This window comes from Poecile atricapillus, chromosome 6 (genome assembly GCF_030490865.1).
Source record: "Poecile atricapillus isolate bPoeAtr1 chromosome 6, bPoeAtr1.hap1, whole genome shotgun sequence".
NCBI lineage: Eukaryota > Metazoa > Chordata > Aves > Passeriformes > Paridae > Poecile > Poecile atricapillus.
The window spans coordinates 32,497,311-32,505,300 of NC_081254.1; positions in this window are offsets into that span (position 1 = coordinate 32,497,311).

Below are 7,990 nucleotides of genomic sequence, written 5' to 3' on the forward strand. Positions count from 1 at the left end.
ATTTTCCCCCTAGACTGATAACCAATTCTTCACTTTAGTTTTAAACATTTACACAGTATTGCCAAGTGCTGACAGCTTCAGAAATAGCAGTTGCATATCAACAGTGGACGTTGACATGCCATATTGTTAATTATATTTGCGAAGCATGTTGGGATTCTTTGGGATAGAAGAGTCACTGCAAAAGGTAAGGTAATTGGTGTGTATATTTGGGGGGGATGATAGGGTCCTGAACACACATTGTTAAGTGAGTGCTGTTTAATTTCTTTTAATATCTTAAATGGTCTTTGATTAGAAATAAACATGTCAGGAAGAATTATTTACTTAAATAAAGAAAGGAATTAATGGTTGTAAATCAACACATATTTTGGAAAATGTTTCTTCTTAAGAAACTTGAGACAGATCATCATAATTTAGCGCATTTAACCATAGGTTTACTGTGTCTCATCATTTTTCAAGAGTAATTTTCCAAAAGCTTTAGGTTGGAACGTTGTTTAAAAATTGAATGTGATGCTTAAAATAAATAAATAAAACCCTATTCTTTTCTCATTAAGCTTTGTCTTGCCTACTTGCAGTTTACTCAGAGCTGGATTCCAAGAGAAGGATGTAGTTTAAGCGATGGAGACATCATCTATACCACCTCTTATCTTTTAACAGCCCATCATTTATGTTGTAAGAACCCAGGATATTTTCTTCATCCCCCCCTTTTTTTTTTCTTCAAAACTGCATAGTATTGCTCTGCTTCTTCCTTTTTCTTTTTTTTTTTTATCCCTGAAAAATACATGCTTTGATAAGGGCTTACTTAAATTAGTGCTGAGTATTTTAAGTTCTGAATTTAGTGTTCCTACTCTAAATTCTTCATATATTTAGTTTCATCTATTTCAAAGTGTCAGAAAGCCCCAGTACATATTTTCTGTATATTGAACTATATATAAACAGCAGAAGTCTATCTGAAGTGGATTTCTGAGTGGTTTGGGGTTCTTTTTAAGGTTTGCACCTTCTTTACCGCCATGGTTTTATTACGGGTAGACACCAGTAAGATTGATTGCTCTAGCTGGTATTTTGGTGTAGGAATCAAATCCATGCTGGTTTGTGTCAGGCCCTTGATGAAACTCAGAAATTCTAAATCAGTGGTTAGGTTCCCAAATTGAATTCAATGCTTTTAACCAAGAGTCTCAAAGAATGGATGCCTCTTTTGAGGCGCAGGCACCCCTTGGCAAATAAAATATTGATTTTTAAGAGTGCTTTGAATTTCTTCATTAAGTGGCTGCTGCATTTTGCAGATGGTTGGATCAGCAGTGAGATCTGTGCAGCTGTGTGTGGTTGGCAGCCAGGTGTGTAATTTTTGCATTTGTGAGTTAACCATCAGCAAGGAATAGATTTTAGCAACAATGGGAAAGGGAGGGGTTGAGTGCAAGGTTCACCTTGCTGTTCACACTTCTACACAGCCAGTGTCAAATTTTGTTTTGTATTGGAAAGCTCAATTGCCTCCCCTATGGTGCTTTCATGCATTCATATTGTCACTTTCTTAACAGTAAAGAGTTGTTAAAATATTTCATGTTTATGAGAATGCAGAGTAATACAGTGTGTTTTGGAAGTAACTGAAACATGCAGTACATGAGTCATGAAGTGGAAAGGGACAGTGAACTTCTACAAAACTTGTTTACATTGTGTTGGGTAGTGGCAGGTTTATGTATAATCATGGAACAAGCTGAATTTCTTGAAAACATAAACGGGTTTTTACCAAAAAATTTTTAAAAAATTACCTTTACATTCTTTATCTTTTTCTGGTTTGACACTCTGATTAGGGAAACACCTCGAAAGCACAAATTGCCTGAAGTTTTCCCATTTCTTGTATAGCAGTGAGGTAAGTGCCAAAGAAGTGCTATACAGCAGTCCTCTCAAGTATTCTCTTCACACTTATAAAAAATATAAACAAAAAGGGATGACAGAGAAAAAAAAACAATTACTTGTGCAAAAGTCCATGCATTGAAATGAAAGAAATTATCCACAGCAGTCACTTTGGGAAGCCATCTGTACTATATCTTATCCTCCTGAAAGTTAGGAATATACTCAAGATTGAAATTTTTAAAAAACACGCTAAAATAGAGATGGTTTAGGGAGTAATTATGTATTTATTAGTTGTCTTTAGTGAATAATCCACTCCCCTTTCCCATATACTTGTTTTCCACTGATTCACATAGAAAATGTTCAGAGATGGTTGTTAAATTGAACCTGCCCCATACATTATTACTGCAGGACTGTGTTATTTGGTGTACTAATCTCAATAATATGTATGTATGTATATATTTTCTTAAACTTCCAGAGTCATGTTTCTAAGCATTTGAAGCATAGATCCTATAGGATTACCTAAATCTGACATTTATCTGGGTAAAAGCTAACATATAAAGCGTCATAGCTAATCACATGTTTTTTACACTTTCTCTTGGAAAAGAAAGAGTTCTGGAAGTGACACACTAACAAATAGTGCATAATCTGTACACGTGAGGTAATCTTTACTGCTTTGTTACTTCTTAAAAATGCGACATGCACCACTCACAAATGCAGCTTGTTATCTTTGTAGTTGAGAATCATGATATTTATTGTAAGTAGCACAATAAGTAAATCATCACTGAAAATTTGGATTGGGGGAAATTAGCTGATTGGGATTCCAAGGCACACTGTTATTTTTTCCGTCATGTAAAAGTACAGATCAGTGACAAAACTTTGTTCTTTGTAACTTTGTTACCCATATGGAAAGAGAATATGTAATCATGAGATTACATGAGAGATCAAAACACCAGAAGTCCTATTTTGCACACTTTCCTAAAATCTGAGGTCTGGAAGGAACTTTTAAAATTCATCTATTCTATCTTGCACAACCCAAAAAAAGATTAATTATATCATCTTTATCTTACTCTACCTCATTGTTGTTAATAGTCAGAAGCTTTCCCTAAATACTTAACTGATGTCATTTGGACTGACAGTTGAACCTATTCTCCCTTCTAAACCAAGCCTGACCCATAACCATTCTCTAACTTTCCTGTTCACAAGACAAAACTCCAAACACAAATATATCAAGAAATAGGTTTGCTTCTTATACTCAATATGTCATGAAATGCCCTGTGCAAATTTTGACTGAAAAAAATAAAACCATAAACAGAGATAGTAAAAAGCAAGGTCTATTACTTCTCCTATTTCTGTGCTGAGACTATGGAATAATAAATGGAACATTGTGTCACACACAATCCAGTATGTATTCTAGTCAGATATTGTTCAAGTGTGGCAAGACAATCTAGCTTCCTAAAAGAGTGTTAAAATTAACCCTACCTTGCTTGTGCCCAAAGAAGCCCAATTACATGTGCTATTAGTGTATAGCTATCATAAAAATAAATGAGCCAGTCTGCATTTTCAGGTTAATCTTCAATTTCATAATTGAATCAGTAATTACTATAAGTTAATATAATTAGGTGCTAACACTTAATTGAGAATTATTTATTCAGGAATCTTCACTATTGTAACATTTTTTTATAGCTCTAAATGATTCTGAGTAATGGACTGCATCAAATAAGCTTAACCAGAAACTGAATGGACATTACTTAGAATCTTGCATTCAGCTATTCTGAACTACATTTTATCACTAAGGTTTTTTGTGGAAACAAAAGTAGAACCAGTGGTTTTGGCAGTCCTTCTAATTCTACCCACGGCTGAAGTGCCACCTGAGCATTTTCAAAGGATTGAGTGAAATTATAAACTGCTGTGTCCAGGAGTTGTTGATGAACATCCTGAGAAGACGCTTTAAATCTCTCAGAATAAGTGACATGCAAACCCTGATCAGTATCTGGTGATTGCATGTCTGCTTCTACCTTTAGCCTCATATCCAAACATGGATTCATAACGTGTTTGTTTCACAAGAAATGAGTCTTTATATCATAGTATGTAGGTGCTGTGGCTAATAAACCTGAATACACAGTGATGCAGTTTAAAGATCATCTCAAAGATCAGTGAGATTTTCTCTGAGAGTTTTTCTTTTATTTGGATTAAATTAATCCCTGCAAGTAATTTAGTGAAGATAAACCAGTTGAACTCTGTGGCTTCATCTTTGTTGTCTGTGCTTGAGTCAAGGTTCATTTTTTCTCTACCATACGGTTTGAAGAAGTTGCATTTCTTCTATGTACTTGAATTTGCTGGAGTTGGTCTCATCCTTCTCTTTGCGTGCTGCATCTGGTGACTCATTCCAGTGCTGGCCAAACAATAAATCAATGTGTATCACTTGTGTGGTCTGTCAGGGGAGTTTGGGCTTGAGTGTGAGCACGAGTCTGGAGCTAACATGACAATAGATTAAGAGAATATGCTTAACTCTGGTATATAATACTCAATATGAAAAATTAAAGCAATATGGAATAATCAACTTTTTACCTATAAATCAAGTCACTTGCATAGAAGGAAATACAAAAATTCAGAAAGCAACTCGTGTGTTGCATCCAAATCTTACGTTGCTGATTCAGTCTATTCCAAACCAAGATGTGTCTTGGTGAGCAGTTCACAATGGTTTCATTTGCTGGTTCAGCAGGGAAAAAATGCATTTTTCAAAATGGTGTGAGTGTTAAGCTGACTCCCAGAGAAATCAGTGTTAGTTATGCTCTTAGATGTCTGTTTCCCACTTTATAAAGTAACAATGAAGGGCAGTAGGTTCAACAGAACTTCAGAATTACTTTGATAAATTTGTCAGAGGGAAGAAATATTAAAATCTGTGTACTGTCTGCCTTTTTTCTTGAAATATAAATTAATTATGACTATATAAAAACCTTTTACCAAGCTAATTAATCAGAATCTCCTAATAAACTATGTGTCGACAGCACTGTATGTCTAATTAACTTTTTCACTTCAGAATTGTGCAGTTGAATAATGAAGAAAACATTACCTGATGAATTCTTTTATTTTATGATGATATCTCTAGAGACAGAAAAGACAGAGCAGCTTAAATGCCATCTTAAATTACATCTTGGCCTTGGCAAGCTTTCAGCTGGTTTTGATTTGCATGGAAACCATTTTTGTAAGACTCGTATTCTCTGAAAAACAGAACTTAAAGCTATAACTAGAATAAATTATCTATAGCTATTTAGGGCTCTATTAAATCTAGATGCTAGGCACCCTTTTCACATGCAGAATGCAATGGAACAGCTTTTAATACCCTGTCAACCTGTTCTGTGAAAAGTCGATTGGGCAGGGAAGGTTTGATTTGGCTGGTTTTATTAAAATATCTTTCCTCTCCTTACACCATCATGAACCACTCAGCCTAATTTAAACCAGGCAAATTCACCAATCTGTCTTGCATGTCTGTAGAAACAGCTTTTATTTTTTGAAGTGATGACATCTACCCATAACTGTTGGCATGCAAGCTCAAGACACAGTTATTCATACACTGCTGATAGGGAATTGTTCTTTCTATGATATACCAATATAGAGAGCACATTGATGGATTAACTGCATCCATGCCTTCTCTTTTGATTGCATCATCCTCTCTGCAGCCAGTTGACTTATCCCTGGGACACAGGGGAAGGGTCAAATCAAATCCCCTTAGACTCTTGTTAGTCAACCTTTTAAGTTTGTTATGCTTTCATAATTTAGAATATGTCCACCTGCAGTATCACTGTGGAATGTAAGTCTCGTCACACCACACAGGAGTTCATAGGAAGATCTCTTAGTACAGTAAAATTATGATCTGTTCAAGTCTTAATAATTATTTATATCACAGTTTAATTTGATCTCTCTGAATTCAGTGCTCATTTACTGTTGTGCAGACCACCTAAACTGAGGAAACTTCTTTGGGTGTGTAGTCATGAGAAAAAGGCAAAGTTATAAATATCTCAAAAGCAAATTTGCACTAAATACTTCAAAAACTTAAAAAGACAGTTGTTCTCTATTTCATCTGCTGTGCTTCCTGGAAATATTGATCTAGATCATATTGTCAAATGGGCTTTAAAAGTAGGAATGTCTTGTCTAAGCATTGGATTTCCATCTGCCAAGTCTTTTCTCTGCAGATCCTTACAAAGTTATCAGGGAAAGTTGCAATAATACAAAGTGTTTTTTTCTTGGGGTGCACAGAGGAAAAATAACCCTGAGACAAGACTAACCCTTGCTCTGAAATAGTGACACTCAGGGATATGTAGAGATGTGAAAAACTATTGCAACTTAGTAGAGATAAACATATACCTTTTATACATCCTGAAAATGTGTACCTTAAGTTCAGATTTAGAGCATGTTAGAGAGTCAGCCAGTCTGACCTCCATGGTTAATGAATTCCATGAGGAGCGAGCAAACACTAAAAATGCCCTGTAGCTCAATGTCTTCAGCCAAAAAGAACTAATCCAATTGACTGAGACCAAAGAAAACGACTGGGGATGTATGGTTCCAGAATGTCTCTGAGGTATTCAAACCCAAGTCAATTTAAGGACTTGTAAGTTAATAACTAGGACTTTACACATAATCCTGTACTTTACAGGTAGCCAGAGAAGGTTTTTTACAACCAGAGTAATGTGATTTTCATGCATGGTGTCAGTCAAAATTTCAGCAGCTGAGTTCCAGACTAACTGAAGTTTCTTCACCAGTGCAATAGTGAGGCTGACAGAATGCTGACATGGAATTGCATTATCGAGTTCTAGAGTGGGCACAGCCTTGCAAACCTGTATCAGCAAGGGCAGATACCGCGGGGGTTTCTCTGTGTTTTAAAACAGAAGGAAATAAACCTGTCAGTAACTACCTCAATATGAATGCTAGAATATGCAACAGCCTCATTTATTGTCTGCTATTATGTCATTTAGTCTCACCAATCAAATATGTTAAACCAGTGCCTTTTGAACCTTGAATCTATAAAAGTTTGGATTCTCTGTTAGAACAAACTAGTCACATTTTTAGTACATACGTGTTAGCTGTACCAGACATGTATTGAGAGAGGGGGTGGGAAATGGTTTTCTGACAGAAAAAATGTCAGTGATAAAGGGTTTTTCCTTTTCATGTTCAGAAAAGTTAAACTCTTATTTCCAGACACTTGATTCCTGCTTTAGAATTGACTGAGTGAAGGATATCGTTTTCATCTTCAGTGGTTGTTGTTGTAATGATGAGCTGTTTGTACCTTAACAGATGATAAATAGATACACAGACATTTAAGTATAGAGCCACCTGAGTTCATCTTTAAACTTGCCTTGGCAGATGAAACTTGCTTTTCAATGGCTCTCCTCAGATATATTGCTGAAAGTTAAGATACGAGAATCAATCATTAGGGATGAAAGCGCTGGGTATTTATCGGAGAAAGGGTTATTAAAAGAACATCAGCAATGGTTTTACCAAGAATAAATCCTGTCAGACAGAATATGACCGAGTTCTTTGAAGGAATGACAAAAGAAATAAATGATGGGAACGTGGTGGACATAATTTATGTAGACTTCAGTCAGGGGTGTAGCCAGCAATTTGAAGTTTGTACACATCCTGGCTGATCCCTTGCCCCCTGCCTGCAGTATCCCCATAATCTCACACAGCAGACAGGCCATTGCGTATGATCACTAATGCAGCAGGCACACAGAGATGTAGATTTGTATCAAAAGCTGTGCTTTCAGAGCCCAGAAAAAAAAGCTGGCCCCAGGAAAAAAAACCAGATTGTATTTTGCACGTGCTGCTTAAAATGACAGTTTTAGAAAATGTCTTTAGTAAGACAAAATCAGAAACACAGGTATCAGCATAATGAAGGCAGAATGGCCTAGGTCATTTAAAAATGTATTTTTGTTGGACATGTAATAATATTTGTTCTGAAGTTTTTCATCCCTTTTATACAGACTGAAAATAAAATATTGATTTGGAGAATTTATCTTTTCTTTTTATGAGTTTTTATGCATTTAGTAACTCTCCCCTCTAGTTCCTGCTTCCAACACCAGATCAATAACACAGTTCCCTGTGTCCAAAGGTCTCCTCTGCTATGATTACATCATCATATGTA